General features: G+C 33.4%; 1 protein-coding gene across 15 annotated transcripts in view; it reads left to right on the top strand.

Moving 5' to 3' along the window:
* The first annotated feature begins 255 nt into the window (after positions 1–255).
* The window catches only part of LOC129754341 (potassium channel subfamily T member 2), a 605,891-nt gene continuing 587,250 nt past the window's right edge, over positions 256–18,896 (top strand). For all 15 annotated transcript variants that reach the window (XM_055750331.1, XM_055750344.1, XM_055750346.1 and 12 more), the window contains exon 1: positions 256–1,127. The gene's annotated coding sequence lies outside the window, so the exon portion shown is untranslated. The remainder of the gene's footprint in view (positions 1,128–18,896) is intronic.

Below are 18,896 nucleotides of genomic sequence, written 5' to 3'. Positions count from 1 at the left end.
GCAGTGACTTACCCTGCATCCTCAATGATGATGATGATGATGATGATGATGATGATGGCACTTGCGACCATCACCTCGTGGATGATGAAAGGTGGCTTACACGGAAGGGAGGTCGTCCTATCTCGTTTGGTACTGTCTTGTGCTAGCACCACCCTAGTCGCTTCCTTCTTTGGTAGGTCCTGTCAGCGCGAAAAGCCAGCCAGCGTCAGCTAGTCAGTCAGTCAGCCAGTAGAAGTAGTCAGTCAGGGACGGTTCGGCATCGTGGACGGGCGTGTGTAAACCTACGTAGTGTCCTCTTATCGGCTGAGTAGAGTTCCCTAAAAAAAACTTTCGGGGTGATTTTGGCGCAAGCTGCCGTAACTAGTGTGTGGCTTCGTGCGTGGGTGTGTTCCGGTTCTGATCCGTGTGGCGCGTGTGAATTCTTCCCAAAGAGGATTGCGGAAAATTTCCTTACTATTTCCCTTTTTCTGCAAGGGCCAAGTGGGTGTGGGAACATTTTGCTGTTTTTATTACCGGAGATAGTTGGTCGAGGTTTTGTGGCCCAATGGAAACCTCCCTGAAGCTGGTATTGGGGAGGGGGTTTTGTGCTGTTTGGGGACACGTGAGATAGAAGGCCCCCCAGTAGTCAGTCACGGGGTCCTTTTTCCTGGCGAAGGTGACCTGGAATTTTTTCGACCCTAGCTCGTTTGCTCGCTTGCTAGCTTTCTGATTGAATTAGTTAACGAATGTAAATGATAAGCAAATTTGATTTGATGATTGGCGGTGAGTAGTGATTTTTCGCATCACGAGTGTGTTCCAGTTTCAGATTATTGAATCGGGGGAGGCCCTCAAGGATAAAGAGGAGCTCAATCGGTCAGTTTAACTCGGAAGAAAAAGGATCCGCATGGAAGGCGTCCAAAGTGGAAAAGTGGATAATTGAGAGTGATAGCGAGCGATGATGGTTTCCACGCGATCCGAAACGGGAAAAGTGAAAATCTTACAGCAGTACATTCCTCGAAGGATGACGATGGGAGTGGTGGGCTGGTGCCAACATTATCCAGGCGGCAGATGGCCGGCCAAACGAAGCGAGCCCGAAGAATTGGATTAATTGTTCAACCGGCACACAGAAACCAGGCACCGGATATCCTGTAAGACAAAATTTACTCTGCCCTTTTGCGATACGGGTCCCCAACATTCAAAGAGCGAAGGTTGTTGCCAAAATCTAGAAGTGGACGAAAAAGATTGTTCCTTTCATTTTTCTCAACTTTGCTTCCCAGGACAACGAATACTTAGTGGAAAATCTTCCGGGTCAGGCTTAGCAATGAGAACAAATAAATTATTGGTCCCGAAAGAATTCGTTCCGTTTGCGTAACCTTTTTTTCCTTAGGCCATTCTACAAAGGGAATAAATAAATCCTCCAATCATTCATCCTTGGAACAAAACAAAAAACCAACCTCTAACAGTCTCATTTAAATTTAGGCAAAAGCCACCCCAGAAACCGAAAATCACAGAAGAAGGATTTGCAAATTTTATGACAAGTGTTCCCCCGTTCCGGATCCTTTCTTGGGTGCCAGGAATTTTCGAAATGAAATCGAAAGCATCAAGTTGCAAAAGTTTTTCCTTCTTTCCCTAGCTTTAGTATGGCAACGAGAAAAGCCTGGGAATTTCCATTTCTGCATGTCGTTTCAGCTGTTTGTTGTCGTCAGTTGCGTCGGCTTGGAGGCGGTTTTCGGAAAATGTCCTTTCTTTCCAACCCTCCGCCCCCTACGAAATTTCAGACGTTGTGTGTTTTACTGCCACCTTGAGCGGGATGTTATGGGACGGAGAAGTGTTTGTTTTGTCAATACTGGATGCTTACCTGAGTTTATGTACTCAAACGCTTTCTGGGAAAGTTTGGATCGTTTAAGGCTCGTGCGACAGTTGGTTGAAACTAGGGAATTAAATTTAGCATCAGAGTTACTTTACATGGTTTACAGTAAATTATCATGAAACATAAGATTTTTAATCAGTATTTAAAACGCAAAAGTTGAATAGAAAATATGGTTTTTAAGTTGCCCTTTAATACTTTCAAACTCCTCCGAATTCAGAAAGGGGGGTTCCCATACAAAATTAACAAGAATTTGACACAATTCGATTCGGAAACTACTTAACCGATCAATGCGAAAATTCGTATGTATGAGTGTTTGGGGTCGGAGATGGTTTCATAAATTCTTTCTAAAACACTCCGACTTAAAGGAAGGGGGGCTTTTATACAAAATTAACAAAAATATAACCAAATTTTAACAATCTTCAAGGGATTTCCGGAAACGACTGAACCGATCAACGTGAAATTTGGAATCCTTTTCAAGACCGGAAATGGTTTCTATTATGATCTCAAACCCTTCCTAATCCAAAAAGGGGGAAGCCCGTACAAAATTAACAAAAAATTGACACAATTCGAACAATTTCCGAAAATTACTGAAACGATAGAATATTTTCAAAGCCCTTCGAATCCCAACAAAAATGGGGGCTCTAATACAAAATTAGCAAAAACTTTACAAATTTTTAACAATCCTCGAAGAATTTCCGGAAACTACTGAACCGATCAACGCGAAAATTTGTGAGTAGCTTTTTTCAAGACCAGTAATGGTTTCTTTAATGATCTCAAACCCCTCCGAATTTAAAAAGGAGGGATCCTATACATGCGCGGTCCTATGGGGGGGGTGATCGGGGTGATCACCCCCCCCAAGCGGCAAAAAACCGTTATAAAATACCCGAAAAAGCTCGAATGTTTATAAAAAGTTGGAACTTTTCTTAGTTGATGTGTTTTTAAATTTTCAAAATTTTCCACTCCGTGGGGGTGTTTATTCAACAAAAAAAGTTAATTTATCACTTGAAAGGCTGAATATTGGGAAAAGTCGGTCCACCAAACTCAAGTAGCTGTAACTTGTGATTCCCTGAACTGAATTATACCAAATAACTTTTGTTGATAAGTAACTCAACAAAAGTATGTTGTTGAGAGTTGATTTTGAATGTGCTTTTAATGAAATGTAGGGACAACTTTTTTAAAATTGTCACTAATTTCCTTCATATGCCTAAATTAACACGAGCAAATCGTAATAAATTTTATATTTACTTCGAATTCGGAGCTTCTAAATTTTTTATTTTGTTTTGAATTTTAATGAAATAACAAATTTGAAAAAGTCATATAGGGGGGTGAATATGGTTATGACACTGAAATAATGGAAATATTTGTTCTGTTGTCATCATACATTTATTGCCTTCAATATACACTTTCTTTTTTATTTGCTCAGATATAAAGAAAACAATAGAAAAAAAATCATTAAACTATAAACGTACGGATTCATGTGATTGTCAATTTTCTTTATTTTTAGAAATTTCTACCATGTTTAATGGATTAACAGATCTTGGTCGTTCTAAGAAGTAAAAAAAAACCCTTGGCCTTCAAGTGTTAAATTACCTTTATTGTAAGAAATTTGAATTCAAGTCAAATTATCCATCGGAGTGATCAGTTTTCCAGTAGGGGTTTAAGAAACGACCATCTAACTTTCTAATCTTTCTTTTTGTCTTTTAGTCACCAATATTTAAAATTCAATCGTAATAAACAACAAGTATTGATGCCGCATTAAATTCATTTTTGATGAAGTTTTGAGCAGCGAAAAGCTTACCATTTGTTTTTTTTTTGTATTTCAAAATATTTTTAAAAAAAAATTATCAATTCCGAATCAGGAAAAATCATTCTAATAAAACTTCACTTAAAGAATAAAAAGCTAATACATATCTGAAATTAAAATACAAATTTGAATTTAAAATTTAGTTTTTTTCTTTTGTTTACAGCTGGTTTATTGAGAATTTTTAAACTTTATAAGGTCATATCAGATGTCTAATGTTTATCTCATTTTCAAATCTAAAGTATAGTGCTATTTTCACTAGTGTTTAATACAAGGAATTCTAGACTTATTGCAAAATAAGAATTCAGATTCTGAATCACAGTAAAGATTCTCTTTGGCGATTTTTTCCACCCTCAATTTTCCACCAATGAAGTATGAATTATAAACTAAAAATGATTAACCTACATTATGAAATTAAAAAACAAAAATTTAAATTTCAGATCTGATTTTATTCAATTCTGTTTGAAATGTTTCACATCAAACATTCATATTATGGATGAACATGAAAAAAATTCAAGTACTGCCAAACAGAAATCGAATATAAAATATTCGTAATGAAGGTTTAAATTTTAAAAAATTTTCTCAAGAGATTTCAGCAACAATAAATCGAAAAAAAAGATCACGTGTTATCACTCACGTGCTTTCCCTATGAGTTTTTAGAGCCAAAAAGAAACAAAAATGTATTTATAAAATCTGTTTCAATATGAAGGAATTGGTTTGGCGATAGAGATTCAAATTCATCTTCAGAACCCAAAATCTGCATTCAAAACTATAACGCAAGGAAACAAATCCCATATTTTCCGAAGTGCAAAGAACTTGAAAACTGATTTTGACATATTTAGGAGCACAAAATGCAAATTTGTATTTTTAATCAGCTCTTGATTCCGGTATTAATTTTGAAAATACAAGGTTCATTGAAAAAAATTTTGCACTTTTTAGCAAAAGTGTAAAATATCAAATAGATTTAGAAAAAAAGATTTTAACTTAATGATTAATTTTAATGAAGACTGTGAGTAATTTACCATGAGAAAAAATAATAGATGTAAGTATCTGTTCCCATTTTGTAAAATAAGATAATTATCTAGACGAAATATGTATTATTTTTTTTGGTTATTTGTTACTTTTTGGCATTCTTCCCTCTAATCTGTATTGTTGAATGAATAATGGATAATGAAAAGATTTTAAATATTTTTTGTTGTTCATGTAGGTCTACTGCTATGTTTTAAAACTAATGAATGCCAGAGAATAAGAAGGGAGAAAAAAAAATCTGACAAAAAAATCGAGTTTGAGACGAAAAAATCTTCCAAACTCAGTTTGCATGCGCTTCATTTTTCCCTTGTCAATTAAAACTATCCCCTTATCATTCCACTATTTTTTCGGCAACAAGGCAATCTATCATGCTAAACAGTCAGAAGATCTTTTAGTGCCTTCAGCTTATCTACACAATAATATTGAAATTTTAAATTAAAATTTGGCTTAAGGTTTGATATTCTGAATTCGAAAGCTTGGCCATTTTAATTGCAAATAATTGAGACCCTTCACTAAAAAAAAGTATAACATTCGGAATAAACCCTTCGTTTCATCATTTTTTTATAGCAGAAAATTATTATCAAATGAAGAATTATGTGAAGGTATGTACTACATGAACAATTAAAAAAATTAATCACTTTTTTTTTAATGTGTTTTCATAATCGGTTTATTCTACTAAATTTATATTTAAAGTGTTTATTTTATATATTGTGTTTCCAAATTTGAAAATAATAATACTAAATTTCCAAATCACGATTCAGTAAAATACCCCAATTAAAAATTTAATGCCCGTTAGTCATGCTTGTTAATTAGTTTTTCGGCCTTATTGGCGAAAAATAAAATACTTCCGAAAAATTATAAAATATGAAAGCGCCAATATTTAGAAGCTCAGGAAAAAAAAATGAAGTTAGCTTGAATGTTTTTTTCTACATTTTCATCTCTCAACAACGTGTGTATTATTTTCATTGAAAAAATTACATTCATAACGAGAAAATCTTTACAGAGCTCTTGAAGTGACAATTTTCAAACACCAGATATACTTACAAATTAAAAAAAAAATAGCAACATATTTTCGCGGTGGATATTATAGATTCGCTGGTTGTTAAATAAAAGGATGTGTAAGTTGTGTAGACGAATATTGAAATGAGTAAATTGATAAAGTTTTCATTATTCATCTCTTGTTTCATACTTTTTTAAATACATGTTGTTCAGTGAAATTCATGAGGGAAAAAGGAGCATTGCGCCGCTTAGACTGTAGACCAGTGGTTTTCAAACTTTTTTCACTCACCGCCCCCTTTTGCAAAATTTTCGAGCTTAACGCCCCCCTTGGCAAATTTTAAGAAAATTTTTTAAATTAAATGATAATCTGGATCGTTGAAAAACCATCACTAGTAGGCTTTATGTTGTTGTAAGACTTCAGTTAAAATTCATTCAAATTTATAGGAGCCCCTCAGAGACAAAGGGGGTATAAAAGTGTAAAAATGGTCGAATTTGTTATAAAAATGTCAAATGATTTTCGTATTTCAAACTATATTTCGTGATTTTTCAGATTTTTACAATATTATTCACATTCTATTTCGTACGAAGGAAAAATGCAAATTTTCGAAAAATATATATGGAAAATAACAACAACTTAAAAGCATAGTTACTCCAAATGAGCTTTTTACACTTACACTTTCTTGGCTCCTCCTTCCCACCATCTGGGGAAAATTTAAACGTAGATTGTTGGCGATTCCCTGGCCGCAAATGGTGAGAATTTTTGTTGATATTGAATTCATTGTATCGGTAATTTATTCTGGTTTTTAAATATTTCAGAATAAAGTCGATATGTTTTACCAGGTTATCCGAAACTGGTTCCGAATGAAAAAAAATCAGTAAAACAATTTTATTTTTAAAGAATTTAGAACTGTTGTCAACTTTGTTATATATTTGTGTTTTGTTGATTTTTGACATTGTCCAGAATAAATCTTTTCAGCGAGGTATAAATATGTTGATGTCCGCTTTCTCGGATCTTCTGGTAGAAAACAAATTTACTTTAGAAAAACTACTTTTAACTTTTGCTTTGATTCTCTGTACCTCATTAAATAATAAACCGTTTTTAAAAACTCAAATTTAAGTTTTTTCTCTTTAATTTTATTATCATTTTCATAAAATATACTTAGTCTCTCAAAAATCTCAGCTCTTCAGAATATTGGAATGATGATTATGATTATTGAAATTTGCGCTTTGGGCCCTATTGACCCGAACAGCTTTGGAAGGTTCAATTAAATTCTAATAACTGAATTCCAGTAATGTTAGTGATAACCGATTTAAAGTTAATCCATGGCAAATAGCACGATTGAAGATGAACAAATAAGAAATTGAATTAAAAAATCTCCTTCAAAAAAAAATATCTTTCATATTTTCTTTCAAAGAAATCTATCATATAATCACAGATTTTTTTTACAGATTTTTTGAAGGTGTTTTCTGTTTAGCACATTTTTTGAGACAATACATTTTATAAAGTAGTGCCAACTTACTTTAATTAGTATAGCTCAAAATAATCTTCAAAAACATTATCAACATGTAGAGCGTATACATCTGTGACAATTTAAAAAAAATCATTTCGATACATTTAAAAAAAAATATTGAGATACAGGAACATAAATTAGCTTGCAGCTCTCTAAAATTATTGATATTTTAGTCTTGAACCTGATGTTTAGTTCTGTTGCGTAATTTCGTTGTTATGCATCAAACTTACTTGTTATTATTTAAAATCTACGTTGTTTCGTGATTTTTGAAAATGTGAATTTTGACCTCACCGCCCCCTGAGCTTTTCCAACGCCCCCCAAATTTAAAAATTGAGCTCACCGCCCCCATAAAGCTCTCAACGCCCCCAAGGGGGCGGTAGGGACCACTTTGAAAACCACTGCTGTAGACTCATTTGCAACCATAACTCCCCCCCCCCCCAATCCCTCCCCGCTCCTTCCGCTCACTCAAATATTGTTTTTTCACTAGATATTAACGTTCCTTTATATTGACTGATTTTTGAAAATAGGAAAATCACCCCCCCCAAGAGCCAGCGCTAGGACCGCGCCTGATCCTATACAAAATTTTCAAATATTTGACAAAGTTGAATATTTTGCCAAAACTTCTGAACCAATAAATGTATAATTTAGGGTTTTGCCGTTTTTAAGATCGAGAATGGTTTCTTTAATACTTTGAATCCAAAATAATGGGGGCTCCCATACAAAATTAACAAAAGTTTAACGCAATTCGAACAACTTTCGGAAACAACTGAACCGATCAGCGTGAGATTTGGTGTGTTACCGTTTTGAAAACTGGGAATGTTATCTATAATTCTTTCAACCCCCTTTTAATAAAAAAAAAAAAAAAAATTGAGGCTCGCATACAAAATTAATAAAAATTTGACCAAATTTTAACAATCCTCAAAGGATTTCCGGGAACTAATGAACCGATCATCGTAAAACTTAGTGTGTAGTTCTTTTTAAGACCGGGAATGGTTTCTTTGTAATACTTTAAAACCCCTCAAAATTAAAAACGAGGGAGGTGTCGTGATTTTACGAATCTCATTTGAGCGATTCACTTAGACACGTCTGTCGCTCACAAGAATAGATCAATGCCTGACTTTGTTTTGTTTGTTTGTCTAGTGTTGCCAAAATAGCAAACGTTGCCATAGAAATTTAATTTATTCAATTTACCTTAAGTGTTGCCGAATACAACTATCATTTTATTTTATTTTTAATTAAATTTTATTCATTTTCTGCATATCCTTCATCTCATCCCTACATTCCTTTTCACCTCTATTCTCAATTAAAACTTTTCACGCGTCGACATTTGTTTCTTTTTCCTTTAGAACAAAATTTAATTTACCAAATATCCTCAATTTTTATTCCATATTCCACATCTTTATTCTCCATTTTAGAAATTTTATTTTATTTCTGTTTATCCTTCATCTCACCTCTACATTCCTTCTCAACTCTATCCTCAATAGAAGCTTTAATTTACAGAATTTTGTTACCTGTACTTTCTAAAATACAAAATTTTATCAATGACTGACTTGTCTTGTTTGTTTTGCCTAGTGTTGTAAAATCAAAGCAATCAGCAACAACAGCCCTAAAAATCTGCGTTTTCAATGCCATTCCGTCTTATTCCACCGGAAGTCCAAATCAAAACAATCAATGCCAATCCGTCGTATTCCACTAGAAGGCCAAATCAAAAAATCAGCAACAGTAGCCTTAAAATTCAGCGCTTTCAATTCCAATTCCGTCTTAATCCACCGGAAGGCCAAATCAAAACAATCAGCAGAAGCAGCCTTAAAAATCTGCGCTTTCAATGCCAATCCGTCTTATTCCACCGGAAGGCCAAATCCAAACAATCACCAGCCTGCTGCGCTTTTAATGCCAATTCCATCTTTTTCCACCGGAAGGCCAAATCAAAACCATCAGCAGCAGCAGCAGCCTTAAAATCTGCGCTTTCAATGCCAATTCGCCTTAAAAATCTACTCTTTTAATACCAATTCTGTCTTATTCCACCGGAAGGCCAAATCAAAACAATCAGCAGCAGCCTTAAAAATCTGCGCTTTCAATGCCAATTCGCCTTATTCCATCGGAAGGCCAAATCAAAAACCAGTAGCAGCAGCCTTAAAATCTGCGCGTTTAATGCCAACTCCGTCTTATTCCACTGGAAGGCCAAATCCAAACAATCAACAGCAGCAGCCTTAAAAATCTGCGCTTCAATGCCAATCCATCTTATTCCACCGGAAGGCCAAATAAAAAAATCAGCACAGCAGCCTTAAAAATCTGCGCTTTTGATGCCAATCCGTCTTATTCCACCGGAAGGCCAAATCAAAACAATCAGCAGCAGCAGCCTTAAATATCTGCGCTATTTGTGCTTATTCTACCAACCACGCCATTGTCGTGATTTTACGAATCTCAATTGAGAGATTCACTAAGACACGTCTGTCGCTCACAAGAATAGATCAATGACTGACTTTGTTTTGTTTGTTTGTCTAGTGTTGCCAAAATAGCAAACGTTGCCATAGAAATTTAATTTATTCAATTTACCTTCAGTGTTGCCGAATACAACTATTATTTTATTTTATTTTTAATTAAATTTGATTTATTTTCTGCATATCCCTACATCTCATCCCTACAGAGGGCTCTCATACAAAATCAACAAAAATTTGACTCAATTTGAACTACTAAACTACTAAACAAATCAACGTGGAATGGGGTGTGTAGCCGTTTTGAAGACCGTGAATGATTTCTATAATGTTTTTATACACCAGCGAATCCGAAAAAGGAGGGGGGAGGGCTCCCATACAAAATTAACAAAAAATTGACAAAATTCTAACATCTCTCAAAGGTATTTTTTTTGTTAAAAATTGATAAACGTAATCGTTATGCCATGATGAGATAATTTATTGAACCGACAAATTTTTTTTTATAAAAATAGTTGACATATTGTATTGATAGACACTTCCCATTTCAATGAATGAAAACTGCAACGTACATTTTATTATTAAAACCAATGTCTTAGTGTTAGGTAAAATTAGTAAAAAGGTTAGATAAAGGTTAGGTAAAATAGGTAAAATAGGTAAAATTTGACTCACTTTTTGATTATGTACTAATTTGCTTGTATTTAAAAACCTCTCCCGCATCAAAAAGGGGCGATTCTTCGTTTTAAATTTTTATTTATTGTATTGAAGATCCCTCCTTTTTTATGTATAGTGTGGCTCCTTCAGCCTTCAAGTTACGTTGAGATTTAAAATCATCTACAAGCTCAGATGCCATGGAAAATAGTTCGCTGTTGAATCATGTTGAAATTTGATTTTAAATACTTCCTTTAACATTTCAATTATAATAATTTTATAATAATAATTCCCTATTAGGCTGTATATAGACGTGAGTACTAGTTACTGATAGGCCTCAGCCATAACCTCAAAACTGGCCGAGCTTTTGACTTCATCGGTGATAATTTGGCATGTGGTATTATTATTATTATTGTTATTAATATTTATTGAAGACCCTTTAACAATTGTCATTCGGGTCAAAGGCATGTGGTATACGAAAAATATTTTTTTTTGTTTCGAATCACTTCAAAAAACATTCAAAATCATTTGAATGCAAACTGGATTTCTGAGGTTTGGAATTTATTTTACTCTTTCTAAATATTTTTTTAGAGATGTTGGGATAAGATTTGAAAGATATGATAGAATAGATTTCCAATTCATGCACACAATTGCTTCATTGAATATTAGATTGAATTATTTGCTCTTAGGTTAACAGATTTTAAATTATTTAGAATACTTTCCAAACTGGATTTTTATCAATTAAAGTGTAGCAATATTTTCAGATCATCTAATACCATTCTCATTCAAAAACAGTTTTTATTTTTTGGGAAAAGCTCCTACTCTCATTGAAGAATTATGTATTCAAACTGTTATAGAAGTTGCAATCTAGCTAAGCTATCTTTCATATGGAACATGGGACTCAAAAAAATTTGAAGTTTTTTTTAACTAATTATTTTACAAAAGAAAGATTTTTACATGTTATAACACTCGAGAAATTCATTCATTTATGTGTGGGATGTTTCAAAGTAATAAAATATCATACTTAGAAGAAAAAAAATGCAGATCTTAGAAATTTAGAAAAACTTAGGATTATTCAAAAATTAATCACAACTGCTGATAATATCTTAATATAAAAATAATTTCCTTAGCATCAGTTAAAATCTGTTTAATTATTCCATTTTTCACCACTTGGCGTCATTTGAAATCAAAACATCAATATCTCAGAGCAGAATTTTTAAAGGGGCGAATTTCTCAATACCAGTATGAAGAAATCGCATTTCATGTGCGTCCTTTTAAAAAAATGATCAGAAGCATTTCTGGTTTGAGGTTAGGGCGAAGACATTTTGTTAAGGTGGTGTTCGTGCAAAACTGTCAATATATCCTTAGAGACTCGTAAACTCCTAAACCAATTTGCTTGAAACTTGGTAGGTGAGAGACCGTGGAATGTTCTTACTATGGTTTGAGATCCCTGTCTCTCATTCTAAGGGGGCAGAGGGTCTCTTAAAGAAAAGACAAATGTTTTCATAGTTCGGAAACTGATCAAGCAAATCAAATCAAATTTGGCATGGGAGGGTACTTGGGTACGAGGAATGTTTCTAAAAATTTTAGTATCCTTCCCTCTTTTAAGTGGGGTAATGAGAAGTGGGGAGGGGGCCTACCTTACATTTTTTTTAACTGGAGAACTTATCAAGCTTATGGAATCAAATGGAGCATGGGAGGATAGTGGGATACGAGAAATGTTTTTATGGTTATTTCCGACCCCTTCCTTCTTCCAGTGGGGATACAAGAAATAAGGAAAAAAGTTTCCTTCCGTTTTTAATGCATAACTTGAAAACTAGTCGAGCAAATGGAACTAAGTTTGGCTTGGAAGGGTATTTGGGTACGAGGAATGGTTCTAAATATGAATATTTGGAACCCCTTCCTCCTTCCAGCGGAGAGATAGATATGGAGGCGGTTCCTTTACAATTTTCAGCATAGCTGGAAAATATATCAAACAAATGGAACCAAATTTGCTACAGGAAGGTGTTTGAATTCGATAAATGTTTCTATAATGTTTTTAGAACCGTCCGTTCTTCCATTGGGAAAATTTCGAGGGGGGAGGATGCTCCCATACAACTTTTTACATTACTTGAGAATTTATTCTGCAAATGGAACCAAATTTGGCTTGGGAGTGTAGGAATAAGGAGTACGGAAGTACGAGGAATGTTTGAGGGTTAACACCCTTTCTCCCTCCCCCCATGAAGACTTTTTCCTAGAAAAATTGTTGGTCAAGAAATGAAATTATCGTAGTACCGTGAAATTATTTGATCCCAAAAGGTGAATTAAAATAGGTGACAAACTTGGCAGAAAGTTAGCTCGCCTCCGGCGTTATTTAGTTATATATCACTCTCTAAGCCATTTCATTCTAGAAGACTAGATTTAAGATATTTTTAAGAGCAAATATAAAATGGATTTGCAGACTTCAAGTAATAAATTTGTTGAATATAATAAAACCTTTATTTTTAAGAAAAATTCCGAATAAAAACCTTTATTTTTAACTTTTCTAAGTAATGTTAAAAATATTTGTCTTTACAAAGTTTTAAAAATTGTAAATTAACTTTTAGATCATATGTGATCATTATCAGAATATTAGTCCTTAATTTAATAAAGCATACTATCCGAATCAGATTTATTTTTATCTTTTATGTTGATTGGTTAGTTCATCAGTTATTGATGATTGAACAAAACAGATTCATTTTTAAACTCCATATAACCAAAACGAGAGGTGATAGAAAAGATAGACGCCAGAATCTATCAAATCAATCATTTAAACAATAGCACCGGAATTATCAATAAATTTCTTTAGATAAGTGTTTGAAACGGCAAGATGTTCTAATGGAAATTTGTTTCGGTCATAGATGTTAAAATCTTATCATTCTCATCAACATTTTATTTTGTTCATAGTTTTCCGCCTCACGCTATTTTAAACACACCATATTTTATTTGAATTGATGAAGAGTTTAATTACCGTTAGATGATGATCTTTTAGGAAGCCTATAAATCTATTTTTTTTAGTTTCTTAGTTTCTTGCTTTTGTCCATTCCAAGACCCAATATTTCAATTGACAGCGACCAAATATTCTATATTATTTATTTTATTATTTAATATATTTTATTTGAATCGGTCATGATTTTTTTCTTAAATAATCTATGAAAAGATGAAAAAAGATTCAGAATAAGTATTTGCTGTGCTTTGCTGTTATTGTGTTTAACATTTAAAACAAGTCTTGGAATTCCTTTTTTTTATCAGTTTCGCATTTGATCATTCATGAAATTACTCATTCCTCAACCTGTACTTTGTCAGTGATGATGAGTTGAAATTTTTTTTATTATAATTATCAATCAAACATATTATTTTAACCTTTATATTGATAATTGGAAGAATTTGAAAATTGATTTTATCACTGGCACTCTATACATAAAATTAAATATTTTCATTTTTATCAAAATAAATTCAATCATCATCTATGTGTTTTGAATGAATTCTTTTAAGTTCAAATGTATATTGTTTTCCTTATCGATAATACACATTTAAAATCGGGAATAAATATTATTTCCATTTTAAGATATAACAGAAGAATTTTTCAATCAACTTTCAATTGAAAATGAAGAACAGACAGAAGTGTAAATTAATATACATAATAATTAACCATTGTTATCATTTTACTAATCAATTTTAAATTATAAGTAGCTTTGACCTGATCTGAAAGTAGTTTTAGAACTCGGGTTTAATTTCTATTTAAATCTGATGTTATATTTTATGCATTCAGAAATAGAATACTTGCATTGATGTTTATGTCCAAAGCCTTAAATTCTAGTTTTATTAGAAATTTCAATGCGCATTCGTTTTCTGGTTTTTCGAAAATATTGACCTAGAATTTCTAGTTCATTTAATTTATTGAATACTTACTGAAAATAGCATTTATTTGAAACCTTGTTTCTGATTTCTTTTGAATCGTATCAGTAAAATTCAGTGATTTTTCTAGTATGTGTGATGCAAGGCCGTAGGAAGAAGTGGGGGGGGGGGGGTCATATGTGTGGCAATGCATACACACAGAATACTGAAAAAGTAATGCGAAAGTGGTATCTAATTATTCTGGTTCAAGTTATTTTACATTAAAAGTTATTTATTTCATATCATAACTTTTGAAAAAAAAAAGTCTTAGATGATGTCATTTTTTACATGAAGGTTTTACAAATATTGGGACTTGTAATATAGCTCAGTTGGCAAGTCAGTTGCCTCTTGAGCTGATGTCCGTGAATTTGAGCCCAAGAGTAGACATCGAACAAAATAGTACCTGATTAGTTTTTTATGACTGTCCGCCGTAGATAAAAATTGCGAATGACAGATTATGTTAAAATGACTATAATCGAAACAAAAAATATAACATAAATAAGGGATTTTGGAAGCTTCATTTGAAAGAAAAGTTTCTGTATTCACTTAAATAATTTTTTATTTTTGACACTTAACCACAGAATTTCACCTGATGATTTAATACAAGTTCTATTATCAACAAAAATTTTCAATAATAAATTTATATTTCATAATAAATTCCTTGTCAATAGTTTTCAATTTTTTTTTTCAGAAAACAAAATCTTTGAAATGAATCCAGGTCTTATTCTATATTTGTGGTTTTCACCAGGTTTGTGTTTCTAAACTGCAAAATTTTGAATCAAAAATTAAAGTTTTGATACAGCGATCTCCTTCAATTTGAATCTTTTATTAAATTCTTGATTGATATTGATATTTTAATCTTGATTATAGAATTTAACTTCGAGTTTAATTTGAATACGAATTTTAAATTTCAATTTCGAGTCTGAAGTCTGCATTTTGAGCCTAAATTCCAAATCTGGATCTAAGTTCCATATATAAATTCCTATGAATTTATGGGTTACAATATAAATTGTTTTCAATAATTTACTCATAATTGAAATTGTAAATTTGAATGAAATTCCGAATGATAATATTGTTTCAGATTTTTCAATTCTGGACTTATTAAAATTTCTTATATTTCAATTCTGCATATGAATTAAGGACAAAAATTTCAAGTCCAAGTATTGGTTTGAATTTTAAATATTTTCTTTACATGTTCCTAAATGATGAGTTTCAAATATAAAAATCCATCTTATTTAAGTTTGAAAAGCAAAACCAAGATTCGAATAAGGGTTCTATCTCAATGATGATTCAAACTAAAAATCAAGAACAAAAAACTGGGTATCTACTTACTAGAAATTTTTCGGCAAGTATCCGGACCAGGATATTTTATGTTGAAACTTTGCATAAACTGGGCATATTGTTCGGATGGCATATTTTCTCCTGAATCCAGCCAATACCCAGGCAAATTTCGGAATTATTTTATTTAAATCAAGAAAAAAACACTTGAAAATTTGATTTTTTTTATCAAAACAAATCAGCCGATTTAGAACCATATTTTGGGCTTCTAAAATTTCGTTCTTGTTTATTTTGACAAAATTTGTTCAAACAATTTTTTTTGGACCCAAGATACATAATTCTAAGGACTCAATAAAGTTTTTGCTTGATTTTGGGAGTAAAGTGAGAAAATCTGCGCAAAATTTTGGCAATCTGGCTCGCTTAGTCTTACTTTTTATAATCTGATAGAGTTTTTGGAGTCTATCATTTGGAATTAAATATTCGGGATCAATTTACTATCAACAGGGGAGAAATTTTTCGAAAAATTGCTCTAAAAAAAGAGACATGGGATTATATTCCGAGGTTTTTGGTTAAGTTCTTTATTGAGATTGTTTCTCTAGACTTATTGAAGTTGTTCATAAAAATTTTATTAGGAACTTGAAATTTTAAGTTTAGCGAAAATAATTTAAACCCTCATGAGGGGGTTTAACCCCCAAAACCCCCGCCGTTCCTACGGCCATGGTGTGATGGTCATTTTCTTACTCATAAGTTACTCAATGATTTTAGAAATCAATTTCCTTATTTTTTGTGTATTTTTGGTAGAGTTATTATTTCTAGCTAAATTTGAATTTCGAAAATCCCCCTCCCATGGACGGCACTCTTGCACGTGCCTGAAGTGGGGTGATAGGAAGGAGAGCATTATTTTTTGGCATAACTTGAGAACTTATTAAGCAAATGGAACAAAATTGGGCATGGAAGGTCCTTTGGATAAGAGAAATAGTTGTATGCTTATTTGAAACTACTTTCTCCTTAGATTGGGGATACAGTCAGGGAAGACGGGAGCTCCCATACATTTATTTTTGCATAAACCGATAACTTATCTAACAGATGGATCCAAATATGATATGGAAAATTTGGGTACTAGATATGGTTAAATGATTATTTGAAGCAGCACCTTTCTTCCAGGGAGAACATAGGAAGTAGGGAGGGCCCAAAACAATTTTATTGGTATTACTGGAGAAGTAATAAATCAAATGGAATCAAATTTGACATGTAATGGTATTTGAGTTCGAGATATGTTTCCATGCAAGGCCGTGCGAACGGCGGGGAGGGGGCTTAAGGAGTTTACCCCACCTGCCACTTCATGGAAATTTTTTCTTAGTAAAATTTTCAGTTAAAGAAAGAAATTTACCGTAGTAATGGGAAGTTACTTGAACCCAAAAGGTGTTTTGAAATAAGTGTCAATAAACATGTCACAAAATTAGCTCGTCTCTGGCAGAATTGAGTCGGGTATCGCTTTAGGCCTAAAACATTTTATTCTAAGACGTTTACAAATTGATACTAATTTTGAATTGTAAATTTAAGTTTGCCATTCAATAGGCCATCCGTATTAAAACTCAAATCTTCACACAAAAATGTGTAATCTTCATACAAATCGGATGCTCTCTCTTTTTCAAATGATTAATAACGGCGCCGGCCACGTCCTAGTAGTCAATGCGGATAGAACGAAGGACAAAACTATTTTGAAAAAGTCAGAATCAGCGATAAGTTAGTATCACCAGCTATGAAAACCGTCTGTACGTATCCAAGTATCCAAGCAAGGGGTTGTGCTAGTAAAAAAAGGTAGAGATCAGGATCCATTTTGATGAAAGATACGATGATTTTTTCCCTACACCTTCTAGACTGCAAGACATTTCATAAATAAGGGAACTCCAATTACTATGTGGCATTCAAAAACGTCATGTAACGCGGAGGTCATGCGTAGACGACCGAAGAAAATTCAAAACTCAATCAAGCTAGCTCATTTTCCTAACTTTAATCCCTGTTAAACAAAAGATTCGCAAAGTTGCATTATTGCAATCTTTTAATTCCATACATATACAAGTTTTGAATTTATTTTACATCACTTTTTTTTGGATCTGAAGAAAAATAAAATGGATGAAAGAATAATGCCCAGCCAATTCAACCTTCTCACGTTACCGGTAACAAATTTCATCGAATCACTACTGCAAGCTATTTACCACACCCACTTTAAATGACGGAAAATTTGTCGTCCGGCTCAATGATGATGAATCGATTCGGTGGCAGCTCTTCCAAACCAAAATGATGTGGAATTTTCCCATCATCCCCCATTCCGACCACGAAACAACATAGAGGTAAGGGGGAATGATAGGAAATTTGACAAGTATTCATCGGAAGCTATTTCATTTACAGTTTTGTTCTCGATGTTTGATGTGATTCTTCTGCGAAAACTTTTAGATTGTCTTTTCAGTTTGATTAGTTTTTTTTAGAAACCAGAAAAAAAAATTCAGCAAAATTCATCATCTGTAATCAAAATGGAACAAGTTCCCGTGACTTGTTTTCCAGTTTCTCTACACAGCATTACCAATGATGGAATGAAATCGAGGTTTTTTCTCTCCCAAAACTTCTGCTAATGAACTTTTCCTCTATGTTGCCCGAAGATATTCGTCGAAGTTGGATAAATTGTTCATTTACTTTGCGTTTCATGGCTCATCTATTGTAGGAGCAACAATCTAACAGGACAGAGAAAGCAAAAAAAAAGACCATCCCGAGAACTACTCGTCTCTGGAAAGTACCCAGCAATATCCGAGAATGGCCTCAAGGAAGGCACCAAAATTCGATGTTGATTATCATGAGCTGAAGCAAAAAACGACAAAAAAACTTCCTAGAACTTGTAGCTCCTTTAGGTCTTTTTCGAGTGCGTTTCCTTGCGATATTTTCTTTCCTTCAATTTTTTTTTGACACACTCAAACCAGAATACAAATTTCGATGGTTCCGGACAGCAAAAAAATCCAACATGCCCCGGAAACAAAACTCTTTTACGATGGTAAAAATTCTACCAGCCGGTTATTTTTCCATCAATTTGTGCTGCTCGGCTCATTTGTCGGTGCTTTTATCGGGTCCTCTTTTCCCCCAATTTTTCTCTTTTTTTTTGGTTTCTATCTGAGCTTTTCTTTCGGATATGCTCCGTGAAATTACGTCGATGTGCGTGAGTCGCTCTCACTCACTGCGGCACTAATTTTTCACCGGCTAGACAGTTGTGTGGTATTTTTTCCCCCTTTCTGACTCCACTGCACCCCCATTGAGGAAATCACATTGTTAAGCACGAACTCATCCAATCGGAGAAATCGGGGAGAGGAAGTTCGTTTGTTTTCGGCAAGAATGAAGGCTGGGCTGGCTGACATGTTGGCATATTTTGCTCCGATGGTCTC

This window comes from Uranotaenia lowii, chromosome 3 (assembly GCF_029784155.1).
Source record: "Uranotaenia lowii strain MFRU-FL chromosome 3, ASM2978415v1, whole genome shotgun sequence".
In the NCBI taxonomy this organism is placed as follows: Eukaryota; Metazoa; Arthropoda; class Insecta; order Diptera; family Culicidae; genus Uranotaenia; species Uranotaenia lowii.
The sequence above is the reverse complement of the archived record's forward strand: the minus strand, read 5'-3'. Positions and strand labels throughout refer to the sequence as shown.